The sequence below is a fragment of the Herpailurus yagouaroundi genome, unplaced genomic scaffold (genome assembly GCF_014898765.1).
Source record: "Herpailurus yagouaroundi ecotype Mexico unplaced genomic scaffold, PumYag 77, whole genome shotgun sequence".
Taxonomy (NCBI): Eukaryota; Metazoa; Chordata; class Mammalia; order Carnivora; family Felidae; genus Herpailurus; species Herpailurus yagouaroundi.
In genome coordinates, this window is record NW_024412388.1 from 37,624,881 (window position 1) to 37,637,464 (window position 12,584).

General features: G+C 52.1%; 1 long non-coding RNA gene across 1 annotated transcript in view; it reads right to left on the minus strand.

Annotated features, from left to right (window-relative positions):
• The window catches only part of LOC121018368 (uncharacterized), an 8,741-nt gene extending 645 nt beyond the window's left edge, over window positions 1–8,096 (minus strand). Inside the window, exons 1-3 of the long non-coding RNA XR_005785170.1 lie at window positions 7,654–8,096; window positions 5,577–5,643; window positions 1,499–1,606 (exon numbers count right to left, since the gene is read on the minus strand). This is a non-coding gene — a long non-coding RNA (uncharacterized LOC121018368). The remainder of the gene's footprint in view (window positions 1–1,498; window positions 1,607–5,576; window positions 5,644–7,653) is intronic.
• Between the last annotated feature and the right edge of the window lie 4,488 nt (window positions 8,097–12,584).

Below are 12,584 nucleotides of genomic sequence, written 5' to 3' on the forward strand. Positions count from 1 at the left end.
GTAATGTAATGTAATGTAATGTAATGTAATGTAATGTAATGTAATGTCAGTCAGCATCTGTAATGTCAGTCAGTCAGCATCCGTGCTGCAACTGTTCTGTCCCTGGCCCCATGTTGGATGCTAGGAGTCACTCTAGAGGAATAATTCACACCACCAGTTCCCCAGACTCACAGAGTTAGGGGGAGCTGAGCAAGCATTCAGTACTGAGTATGGTAACGGCTGTGATGGAGGGAAGCATGGGCATTGTGGGGAAGTTAGAGAAGGAGTCACAGGTCCATTTGGAATGCTTCCTGGAGGAGGTGGCGTGAGCTGAGTTTTCCAGATGGGGGTGGGAGCAGAGAGAGGAGGAAGGGCATTCTAGGCAGAAGAAGCTAACTCTGTAAGGGCCCAAAGGGGAACGAGGGAAAGCAGCAGCCTGGGGCTGGAGGGAAGGGACACAAGCGATGAATGGATTTGTATTTTCCACCCATGCAACTTCTGGGGGAAAAAACAGTAACTAAGCCTCCATTTTTGAAGCTTGGAAAGTCCCCGGGGAGGAGTCTTTGAACAGGGATGAGAAGAAGTGACTTTTGACCACAGTAAAGCACTGGAGCAAATGATCCTTTCTCCACTAGGCTGCCGCACTGGACCTTGGTCCCGCCAGGACAGCCATGCTCGCAGCTGCATCCAGCGGCCCATGCTAGGCTGTTGTTGGATCCACCTAAAAATAGGAAGGCAGGGAGCCTCACGCCAAGCAGACGGCAGGAGAGCAGCCCAGGCGGGCCAGGGAGGAGCGCAAACATCCCCCCCTCCTAGGAAACATACTCATTACATTCTGAGCAAAGGCGGTTCACAATGCATCCTGGAGAAAATATGCAGTTATTGCCCCCAAACATGCCAAAGCTCGACTAATGACTGCACGCCTGCTCCAAAGGCTTAAACTATTCCAGATGCTGCTTCTTGCCTCTGGGAGACTGCTTCTTTCTCCCAGCCTGAGGTTCTGGACTCTTCCTTGGGTTCTAGTCCTCTGGGAGACATACAGTTGGCTGAGGGTCTTGGGGTAAGTGATCGCCCTCTCTGGGTCTCCTAGGGGCAATCTACAGGATCTTTGCCTTAACCGACTGTTGTGGAGACTATGCCTACCTGCCTGATGGGGCTGTGGGGGAGGGTGCCAGGTGGGAAGCCCGGAGCCAGGGCTCTAGGCGATTTGGGGTGAGGCGAGGGGTTCTGAACTTGAGTGTGTTCAGTTTCTGCATCTATCAAATGGTGATAATCCGTAGGGAAGCAGTAATTAGAAGACTCAAATCTCCAAGCACACTCAGGGATGGCTACCACCGGACAGCACCGAAGCTTGGACTTGTGTTCCGGCTGAGTGACCCGGGGGAGTTCCCTCCCCCTCTGTGAGCCTCCCTTCCGTCATCTGTGAACTGGGGATGGCTGCTGGTTAAATAACTCATGCATGCTTATTGTCTATTTTTTTAAAATTTAATCAACCCATTTGAGCAGGTGATACACTCACGTGATTCCAAGTTCAAAAGATGCAAATGGCACAGAGTTAGTCTCCCTCTCACTCCTGCTCCATAACTACACCGTTTTCTTCCACTGAGGCAGCCACTGCTATTGGTTTCTGGTGTATTAAATATGGATAAATTAAAAGGATTTTTATTGCAGTACGCACACACACACACACACACGCAGCCAAGTGACCGTCTCAAAAACACAATTCAGTGAATAATGAGCATACTTCTAATTCTCAAAAAGAAAAAAGGAAAAATCACCTGAGACTCATCACCTAAAGATAAAATTGTTGATATTTTGGTGTATTTTCTTCCTGTTCCTTTTCTATGTGTGTATATACATACACATTGGAACCATGCCATGTAACTTCTGTACCCTGGTTTGTCGTTGTTGTTGTTTTGTTTTTGTTTTTTTAGAGAGAGAGAGAAAGCATGAGCGGGGGGTGGGCGGGGAAGGTCAGAGGGAGAGAGAGGCAATCTTAAGCAGGCTCCACACTCAGCACAGAGCCTGATGCGGGGCTCTCGGATGCTCAACCGACTGAGCCACCCAGGCACGCCATACCCTGTTTCATGTATTTAACACATATCATGAACGCTTCTTCAGGTCACTAAAAATTCCTCAAAATTGGTCTTTCAATGTTTGCCTAATGTTTCAAGGAATGGACCCTACTTTTTACTGTAGAACATCAGGTTCAATTTCCCGTATTACAAATGACAGTCATGAGCACCCTTGAGCACGCATGGTGCAGCACATTCCTCTGGATGAACTCCTAGCAGGGGAATCACTGAGTCACACAGTATGAACTATAGCACTATAGCTCAGGAGAAAGTGTGCAGGGTTGGCCCGATGCACAGAACTGCTGTGCTAGAGGTGTTCTGTAAGGCTCTGGCCTTGTGCTGGGCATAGACACGGGGCTCCATGGTGAAGCCAAGTGGCTGCATAGAAAGAACAGGTAAATGCTTGCTCCTCCTCTCCCTAGAGCTCTACGCTCTAGGCCCTCCCTCCCTGGGGTCGTCTTCTTCTTTTTAAAATTTTTTTAAATGTTTATTTATTTTTGAGAAAGAGAGTGGGAGAGAAAGCGTGAGCGGGGCAGGGACAGAGAGAAGGAGACACAGAATCTGACGCAGGCTCCAGGCTCTGAGCTGTCAGCACAGAGCCCGACGTGGGGCTCGAACTCACAAACCGAGAGATTGTGACCTGAGCCAGAGTTGGACGCTTAACCGACTGAGCCACCCAGGTGCCATCCCCACTTTTTTTTTTTTACAAAATTTTTAATTTTATTTATTTTGGGGGGGAGGGGCAGAGAGAGATGGAGTCTTCTGACAGCCACAAAAAAGGGGCTGTGTCTAATCTGAGCTTTATCATTCTAGTCATTGGAGACTTGTCAAGTGAATGTTTAACAGCTGGCTTTCTGGGGGAGGGAGGTGGCAGTAGGTTCTGATTGGTAGCACTGGCCCATTTCCATGGTGTAAAACCTCCCACTGTGACCATTGTCAAACTGCCAACATGTCATCGAAAGCAGTGTTGGGATGAGATGCACCTAATCTCATAGGCTGTCTGGAGCTGACTTGTCCTTCCATCTGTCCAAGTTGCCCTCTTGCCCCTCTTCTTCCTCTTCCCCATTCATCCCCCAACCTGAGGATCATCCAGAGTGATAGGGATTGAATATTTTTGGGGGGGAGGTGGGTGTTGCTAAAGAATGAGAACATCCTGAAGAAGGAGAAACTGAGACTTCAGGAGGTCCAGATGATTGTCCCAGGGCACCCAGCCAGATGATGTTTCACAGGGTGTCAGTCCCTGCTCCGTGCTTGGGACACTTCTCAGATGGGAGCCCATGCTTCCTACTACAGAAATACACTGCCTTTTCTAACATTCCTCTCCCTCTTTGGTGACTCTGGCACTGGATCCACAAGAGTATGAGTCCCAAGCTTTGCCCTTCAGGAGCTGAGAGCCAAGTGGGGAGGCAGAGACACATGGGAGGTTTATGCAAGGCAGGGGGTGAGTGCCTTACAGGAGCTCCCCTGTTCAATTGACTCCAGTCTGGGCTTCCCTTCTTCTCTCTTCTCCCCTTGTAACAGACATTGTTGAGGGCTCCAATTCCTCCTTCCTGAGGGAACCCGGTTTTTCTGTATCTACTCTCATGCAGCAGCCCGTTTTGTGGGCAAGTGACCCATCCTCAGTTCTGGGAGTGGGTAAGGTCTGATTAGTCTTGATCAAACCTGTAATTTATTTTTCCTTGCCAGAGATTGTTTAGGAATGGGAGGTGATCCAATTCTGGCCAATGAGAGCTGAGGAGACACAGCCCGGGTGGTGAGACAACCTCTCTTCTTCTGGATACTTGGAACTCAGTGTTGTAGTTTGGGTGTTGTAATTGCCCTGTCGCCAGGCTGAAGATGAAGCCGACCCATGAGGGACAGCAGAGCCAAGAGAATTACAGAAAAGGGGAGCCAGAGCCCTAACTGCAGCCTGCCTCTGACCTTCTTGTGAGGGAAAAAATATATAGATATATTTCCTTCCAGCCTAAATCATTTTGAGTTGAGGTTTTCTGTTACATGAAGCCAAAAACATCCTAAATGATAAAACACTTCCAGTCCATCATCTGCATTACAAAGGTACTGGTTATTATACAACAGGGATCTTATCATACCACTTCCTGACTCTAGTTTTTCAATGGCTTCTGTAGAAAGTTAGGATAAGGGAGCCTGGGTGGCTCAGTTGGTTAAGCGTCCAACTCTTGATTTCAGCTCAGGTCATGATCTCACGGTTCACCAAGACTGAGCTCTGCATTGGGCTCCGCACTGACAGTGTGGAGCCTGCCTGGGACTCTCTCTCTCTTTCTCTCTCTCTCTCTTTCTCTCTCTCTCTGACCCTCCCCTGCTTGTGCTCTGTCTCTCGAAATAAATAAATAAACGTGAAAAAAAGGAAGTTAGGATAAAATCTTTGTTCAGTGTCTCCTTTCCCTGCATAACGCCCACCTACCTCCCAGAAAATGTCAGCCCCTGCGGGTGGCACACTTGGTCTTCATCTCTGGCTCCCTAGTGCCTGGCGTAGAGTCTGTTGCAAGGCAGGTACTTAATAAATACTGTTGAATAAGTGCAGAGGAGAGGAGCTAGGGCTGGGGGGTGGTCAGAGTTCTAGGCTTCATTTTTGGCTTTGCGCTTATTTTGGGACTTTGGGTGCATCTCTCTCCTGTCTGGACCTCAATATCCAAAACTGTAAAGAAGGCATATCAGACTAAAGCAGTAGCTTAAGAGTGGGGTTTAGGGGAGCCTGGGTGGCTCAGTCAGTTAAATGTCCGTTGTCGGCCCAGGTCATGATCTCACGGTTTGTGAGTTCAAGCCCCACGTCGGGCTCTGTGCTGACAGCTCAGAGCCTGGAGCCTGCTTTGGATTCTGTGTCTCCCTCTCTCTCTGCCCCTTCCCCACTCATACTCTCTGTCTCTTTCTCTCCCAAAAATAAATAAACATAAAAAAAATTTTTTTTAAAAAGAGTGGGCTTTAAAACTACCCCTCAGTGACTCCATATAATAGCAGTTGTGCTTTTAGTGTCCACTGATGCAAAGCTTTATTTTAAAAAATTTTCTTAATGTTTATTTATTTTTTTTACAGACAGAGACAGACAGAGTGCAAGCAGGGGAGGGGCGGAGAGAGAGATGGAGACACAGAATCCAGAGCAGGCTGGGCTATCAGCACAGAGCCAGATGCAGGGATCGAACTCATGAGCTGAGTTGTGACATCATGACCTTAGCCCAAGTCAGAAGCTCAACCAACTGAGTCACCCAGGCGCTCCGTAAAGCTTTACAATGTGGGTACTTGTCTGTCACAGCAGCATCCATGTCCATTCGAAAAGCCTTCATACTTGTGTGTAAGACACACCGTCTATCCTCCTTACAGACAGCACCGAGTGCCATGTGGTTTCCAGATGCCTTACTTGAGCTAAGGGGCCCACAGGCTGGGAACCCTGGCCTGGACCATCACAGAGTTCTTCAGGCACTAGGGGCTTATGTGTCTGGCAGGGGCCACAGCAGTTATAGCTCTTGCTCAGGGTCACACAGCAATTAGTGGTGGATTCAAACTCACTCTTCTCCGGCCTGGGTTCCTTTGGCTCAGTCAGTCTGGCTGATAGCACCAGTCCCCCTCAGCTTCCCTGGAAACGAGAAGCAGGGAGGCCAGTGAGCCCTGAGATTGCCTAGGGTGGGGGGACGAGGTAGATGGCAAAACACACAACGCTGACAGCCCAAAATGACAGGAAACATACTTCAGATGCCGGGGGTGTGGTTTAGGAGCGGCTGGAATTACACCCTCAGGGCTGAGCCAACATTGTCTGAGTCTGAGCCTGAACCGGGTCTGGACCCTGCGGAGGCAGGGACAGCGTGGGGGGTCTCGGCCCAGGGCTGCGGAGCTGAGCAGAGAGACAGTGAAGGCAGGAGGCGGATTCCCAGCTGGCAACCAGGCTCGGGGAACTTTTGCCTTTCCAGACACGTGCACTCATTTGTTGATTTGTTCATTCATAATTCATTCATTCATTCATTCATTCATTCACCTAGGTAGTAGTCACTCAACAAGGCTCACTGAGCTGTGCTGCCTGCAGCCTGGCATAGGGTCCGAGGAGGAACTGGGCACAGAGGGAGGTAGACACACAGCGTGTACTCAAGTCTCTCTGGGTAGGGTCAGCCGGAGGCGCCAGCCGGCCCTCTCCCTGGGGAAGGGAGTGGAGGGGGGAGTTGGGAAATGTGTTCTAGCGGAAAGTGCCTAATGCGAGTGGTACTCAAAGGACAAGGAAGAATACGCCAGGCAGGTGCCGAGGGGGGTGGGGAGTCTCTCAGAGGAAAAGATGTTAATAAAGGTCTTAGGAGATGGAGGGACTGGTTGGAAAAATAAATGAGACTGTATTTTTACCTAAAAGTGGCAAAGTAGGGGCGCCTGGGTGGCTCAGTCGGTTGAGCGTCCGACTTCAGCTCAGGTCACGATCTCATGGTCTGTGAGTTCGAGCCCCACGTCGGGCTCTGGGCTGATGGCTCAGAGCCTGGAGCCTGCTTCCGATTCTGTCTCCCTCTCTCTCTGACCCTCCCCCGTTCATGCTCTGTCTCTCTCTGTCTCAGAAATAAACTTAAAAAAAAAAATAAAAAAAAAAATAAAAGTGGCAAAGTAGGCTGTGCTCATTGCACTTCCCAAAGCCTCAGAGTAGGAGAGGACCTGGCGCTCGGTGACAGTGGCTCTGTACCGAATGTGTGTGCACTGTGGGCAAGCGGTGGGGCTGCAGGTCAGGCCATGGTTAACATTGTGCTCTGAGTCTCGACGGGAGTCAGTGACGGGAGCCCCTGAAGGTGCTCAAGAAGGGCTGCCTGCAGAGGACGTGTCGCTCTAGCTACTAACTAGAGGCAGAATCGGAGGGGGAGGTCAGGAGAGCAGTCAGGAGGCTACTGCCCTGGGCACTGTGAGAGCTGGTATTGGCCTCAACAAGGATCGGGACAGAGAGACAAGAGCAGAGGACAGATTTGAGGGCAATTTCTGAGAGCTGACAGGTCTGGGTGACTGGAGGTGGTCAGAGAAGGAGAGAAAGGGGCACGTGGTGATGGACGGGATGATGGCCAATTCCTGGACTGTGTGGCATGGCTGTTTAAGCCACTCTCTGAGATGGACGGTGGAGGGTCCCTCTCTGACCTGGTCTGGAGTGAATGGCAACAAGGGGTCTGATGCTCCTCCAGAGCCAGAGCCTTGGTTCACACCTTACTGTCTGCTCAGCCTCCCATCTGGTCTCAGCCTCCAGCCTCTTGCCTCTCTAGTCTCTCTGTGGCCACAATGATCTCCACAAGGGTTGTGACCATGCCACTCCCCCGCTGAAAAACTTCCAAGGGCCACCTGTTGTCTGAAAAGATCTGAGCTCCTAGCCTGGCAAATAAATTCATCTACAATCTGACCCCGTCTACCTTCTCTGTCTCAGTCCTTTGGCACTCTCTACTAGCCACAGTGAACAATCACAGTAACAACAACAATAAGAGCGACAGCAAACAACAGCTGACACACAGCATTGATGTGTGCTAGGCAATGTCCCGAGAACTTTACATATATTCGCTCATGTAATGCTTAGTAGAAAAACATGGCAAGTCTTGGACTTCCCAGAATGGACCATATCCTCTTGCCTTCAGCTCCTCACCTTCAGTTTTCTTGTTCTGGCATCCAGCCATCCTTCCAGCCGTGTGATACGTATTTATAGACCATCGGCTTATGCCAGGCCCTGAACTGAGTGTCTGGGATCCCAATATAAGTAAGATGTGTACCTGTCCTCAATAGGTACAGTCTAATGTGGGAGACGGAAACATAAAGAGTCAAGGTTAAGTGCAAAGTGACAGAGAGAATGAAGGCAGAGAATGAGCCTCAATCCAGCCTGGGGCCTGCCAATCTGGCCCACTGCTGCTTTACCCCCTCCAGGAAGCCTTCCCAACTTTGCCAAGCTGGGCGAGGTCCCTCTTCTGTGCCCCTTCAGTCCCTTCTCTGCCTGCATCACACACTGCCCACCGTGTACGGGAAGTGTCTGTGTGGCTGCCCCCTCCTGAGCACCATGAAGGCAGAGAACAGTCTGACTTATCACTGACACAGCACCTGAGGCAGCCTGGACACAGGTCCTTAGGGTTTGCTGAATAGAAGTGCTTGAAGCATGAAGAGCCACAAAGAGGGGCATCCTCTGCTTGGTTGTTCTCTGGTGCTCTCCCCACAGTCAGGCCTGACTTTATTTCCTTTCCTGAGCCTGGTTCAGGCCCCTCAGCCCAGAGGGCACCCCACAGGGATCAGGCCCTGTCGGTAAGGGTGGGGCTGCTGCTTTCGTTAACTAGTTCAGAAGCAGCCTGGCTAGAAAAGGTCACACCAGAATGGGGGCGCAATATACCCTCGGCCAGATTGGAGGTATCTGGCCCAGGCTCTGAGGAAGGAGCAGTATCCTGGGCAGCTCCAGTCTTGGGGGTAAGAGGGAAGAGGCCCTTCAGCAGCCCTCAGGATCCCTTAGTGGTGGGGGTGCAGGCGGGTGTCTCCTAGAGTTCCTTTGGTTCCTGAGCCCTTTCTGCAGCCTCTGGACTATGGGATCTGCGGATGCTGTGATGAGGGCTTCAGGAATATATGACTCTGGAGTGGTCTTTGGGGGTATTTGAGGAATATTCCAGGTCTGGTGATAGCTCAGGCTGGCCCCTTGGACTCTCATTGGGGTAACACAGCCCTTTCTCCCCAGCGCTCTGGAGTAGCAATCATGGGCTCTCCTAGAGGCACTGTGAATCTTGGGGCAAGGACCTGAAAGGACTCTCCCAGGCAGAGGGGTTGAGAAGCTCCGGCCCCCACCCTCTGCTCCTTGCCTCGAAGCCCATCTTGACTCCTGGTGCCTCTGTAGGGGTGGGGCTGGGGGCAGGGAGCCTTGGGGGCTGATGCTAACAGCTTTGGACAGGGTGGGAATTTCCATTCCTATCTAGGGAGCCATCAACGCTGTGTGCCCTGACCTGGGCCTTTGGCCTCCAAAGGGCAGTGGGAAGGCCGGCCCCAGGGCCAATCCCTGGCCATTAATCCCTCCTGCCAGCCTGAATATCCACCCAGCGTGGTCAGACAAAGGACTGCCCAGCCCAGCCACTGTGTTCCTCCCGCCCCAGGGGCTCCACTCAGACGCTGGGCCGCCTGGAATCCAGGCCCATGAGAAAGGGGCCGCCTTCACTGGCCATCTTATGCCCGGATGCTCAGCCGCATCCCGTCCGGCCCAGGGCCTGTGAAAAGAGGGCCCAGCCACGCTGAAAACACGGATTAGCCCTTGGGCCACCCCCTGACACCGGCCTGCTCGGCTCCGGGAAGCAGGCCCAATGGAGGGGGCCAGGCAGGCACAGAGAACTGGAAAAGTCTGGGTTCTCACCCCTTTGGCCCAGTTCCCTGCCCCCACCCTCCCCATGATTAGCATAGCCAAGTGCACATTCAGTATCATTTACTGAACATATACTATGTTCCAGGCTCTACATGGATTGGAAAATTGAAAGTACAAGAAAATTGCTGTCTGCCATGGGAAGTAATAAAAGTCACTCGCCATAACTGCCTCCCACCTCCCCACACGCGCACACACACACACACAAACCAGATCTGTAGGTGTGAGACAGAGGCTGGGGTAGGGGTCTTCAGAGCGGCCTTAGGCCCTAAGGGAAGGCGGGAGAGATGGTGGCTCTGATTCTGTGCCTGAGTTCAGCTGCAGGATTATGCTGCACCTGAAAAATATGCAGGCTCTGAGATCACTTCTCTGGCTCTGCCTCCCTCCTTCCCTTCCTGGTTTAATACTGGAAATGCCAACTGGGGAGCAGAAAGATGAATCTCCTGTTACCAAGTGCCATTGTGGGCTAAGCACCTTTTCCTACATGACCTCATCTGAATCTCATGACAATGCTGAGAGGGTTCATTACTGCCCCCATTTGGCAGGCGAGGAAACTGAGGCTCAAATGATCACTGGCCCCAGGTGGCTCCTCTCGCCCAGCGAGATTCTCTGCTCCTGCAGTTGCTTGTCTTGTCTTATGTGAGCTGTTCTTTGTGCCTGTACCGTCTTGTGTTCCGTAAGGCCTGGGCTCAGGCAGTAGAGTGCAGTGTAGAGAGGGTACTGAGGGGGAAACTGTGCACATAAACCAGCCTAGCTCCCCATGGTTGTAGGGTTGGGGGGGCGGTCATCTCCAGATCTCTGAGTGTCACCTTCTCCTTCCCCTCTGCTTCTACAGCCCCCCTCTGCCCACCTCTCTCATAGCTGTGTGTCCATCTCCCCACCAGATCGAGAGCCTCTTTGTCTCTGTCTTCCCTGAGCATGGGCAGAGGGCCTGGCACAGAAGTGCTCAGTGAGTGTTGTGGGCTAAACTGAGGCCAGGAGGCCTGAAGGAGGGATGGGTTTGGGGTCCACGAGGAACTGACTGGCACTTGCAGATTGCTGAGATGTGGGGAGTGGCGGGGGAAGGAAGACCCTAAGGTGGTGCTCATTATTTCTGCTCCAGGTGATGAGGGGGCAAGGGCCTGTTTGCTGAGATCTGGAGGGCAGAAAGGGGAGCAGGATGGGGTTGGGGTGCACCGGGTCGAGGTTGATGTCCAGTGGACACTGGAAATGCTGACCTGGAGGTCAGGAGACAGGCTAGGCATCAACTCTGCAGCCAAAGTTGTGAGAGCTGGAAGAACTCCAGAGGAAGTCGTTTCTACAGTTTCAGCTTTAACATATGGTGTTCTTGGACAAGTCCTGATGCTGGTGCCCTGGGCTCTGGGTTTAATTCCAGCCCTGCCACTTACTAGCTGTGTGAAGTTAGGTAGGTCCCTTAACCTCCCAGAGCCCTACTTTCCTTATCTGCAAAGCAGAGATTATGGAACAGTACTGACCTCACCAGGTGTTTGCCCTGAACTGAGATAATGCATGTGACACAGACAAAGGCTTGGTAATGGTGGCTGTTACACCAGATTGGAGCTGGGAGAGTGGGGCCCTCAAGCTTCGAGTTTGGATTTGGAAGCCCTAGACCACAGGCCTGCAGTAGCTAGCTTTGGTCATCTCTACCCCAGGGCACTCCATCCACATTAGGGCCAGAATGCAGATGAGGCATCCAAAGCCACAAATTTAAGAAGGCCCTGGCTCTCAAGTGCCGACCCTGAACTTCCAGCACCCTGAGAGCGAGTGCCCCCTTAAATTTAGGCCTTAGGCACTTCACTTGCCTCACCTACTCCAGCGCTGCTCCAGTGATCTTGCCTCCCCCCCCCCCCCCCCCCCCCGCCCCACCCCCCAGGACAAGCCTCTTTAAGGCAAGGTTTCTGCATTCTTTGGTTCCCTTCAAGCCAGGGCTGGCTGCCCTGTCACTTTGGAAAGATTTCTTGAAAATAGGCTCAGGGTGACATCACCTCTGGATGGTGGTGGTAGGTGGTGTTTCCCAGAGTGAGTTTTTAATAAAAACCACTAAGTCACCCCCATCTCCAATAAGATGTGAGTGTGGCATTTCTGGGTCAGTAAGCACTTTTCTCAGACCTCCAGTCTGTGGAAGCACTTAGGGAGTCTCTCTCTGGCCCAGCAACTGGTCCTTGGAACTTCGGGCTCTGTTGGCCTGTGTTGGTTGTGTTTTGTGCCTCTCTCCAGTGTGCATGCGGGGTGTGTGTGTGTGTGCATGTGGGAGAGAGAAAGAGAGAGGAAGAAGGGAAGGGAACTCTTTCTCTCGAACAGAAGGAGCATGAAGAGGCATCCAGAAAGGCAACTCTTATGTTATGGACTTTCTGGGACCCCTTGATTTAAATTCTTTTTTAATATTTATTTATTTTTGAGAGGGAGAGAGACACACACACGGAGCACGAGCTGGGGAGGGGCTGAGAGAGAGGGAGACACAGAATCCGAAGCAGGCTCCAGGCTCTGAGCTGTCAGCACAGAGCCCTATGCAGGGCTCTAACTCACAAACCATGAGATCATGACCTGGGCTGAAGTCGGAGATCAACTGACTACAGCACCCGGGTGCCCCTGGGGGCCCTTGATTTAAAGCAGCCAGTCCTCTGGCCCCCAAATGTGCTAGCTGGATCACCTTTCAGGATTTTGTTTTTTCAAAGGATGCTCACAAATGTCTTGGACAGGGCAGGGGTGTGCAGGAGGTAGCAGAGAGAGGAGATGGTGACCCTGGAACCACCAGACATCCTCCTCCCAAACAAAGCTGGCCTTCTCTCTCTGCCAACCCCCTCCCCCCCCCCACTCTACCCTTTTAATGTCCAAGACCAGCATGGTGTCAGGACACAGAAGGCTGGCAAGGTGATCCTGGGTGGCTCTCATTTCTGCCCCAGCTGGGGTAGGAAGGACCCAGAGGAGGCTAGGAGAGAATGATGAAGAGGCAGGACCAGGAGGAGCTGATGGGGAAGGGGCCCCAAAGAGCACCGAATGGGTGGATTGGTGATTAGCACTGAGGAGACCCAAAGAGGAGGGGGTCGAGGGACAGGTGGAAAGGGCGACGGGGCCAGGACCAGGACCGCACTGACTCAGTGGACATGGGGAAGGGATGAGGCTGAGTCCAGAAGGACTGACCCAAAGGGACGAGACCAAGGGAAGGGCGACATGTAGGTGGCGGGAGGGGGGGGGGG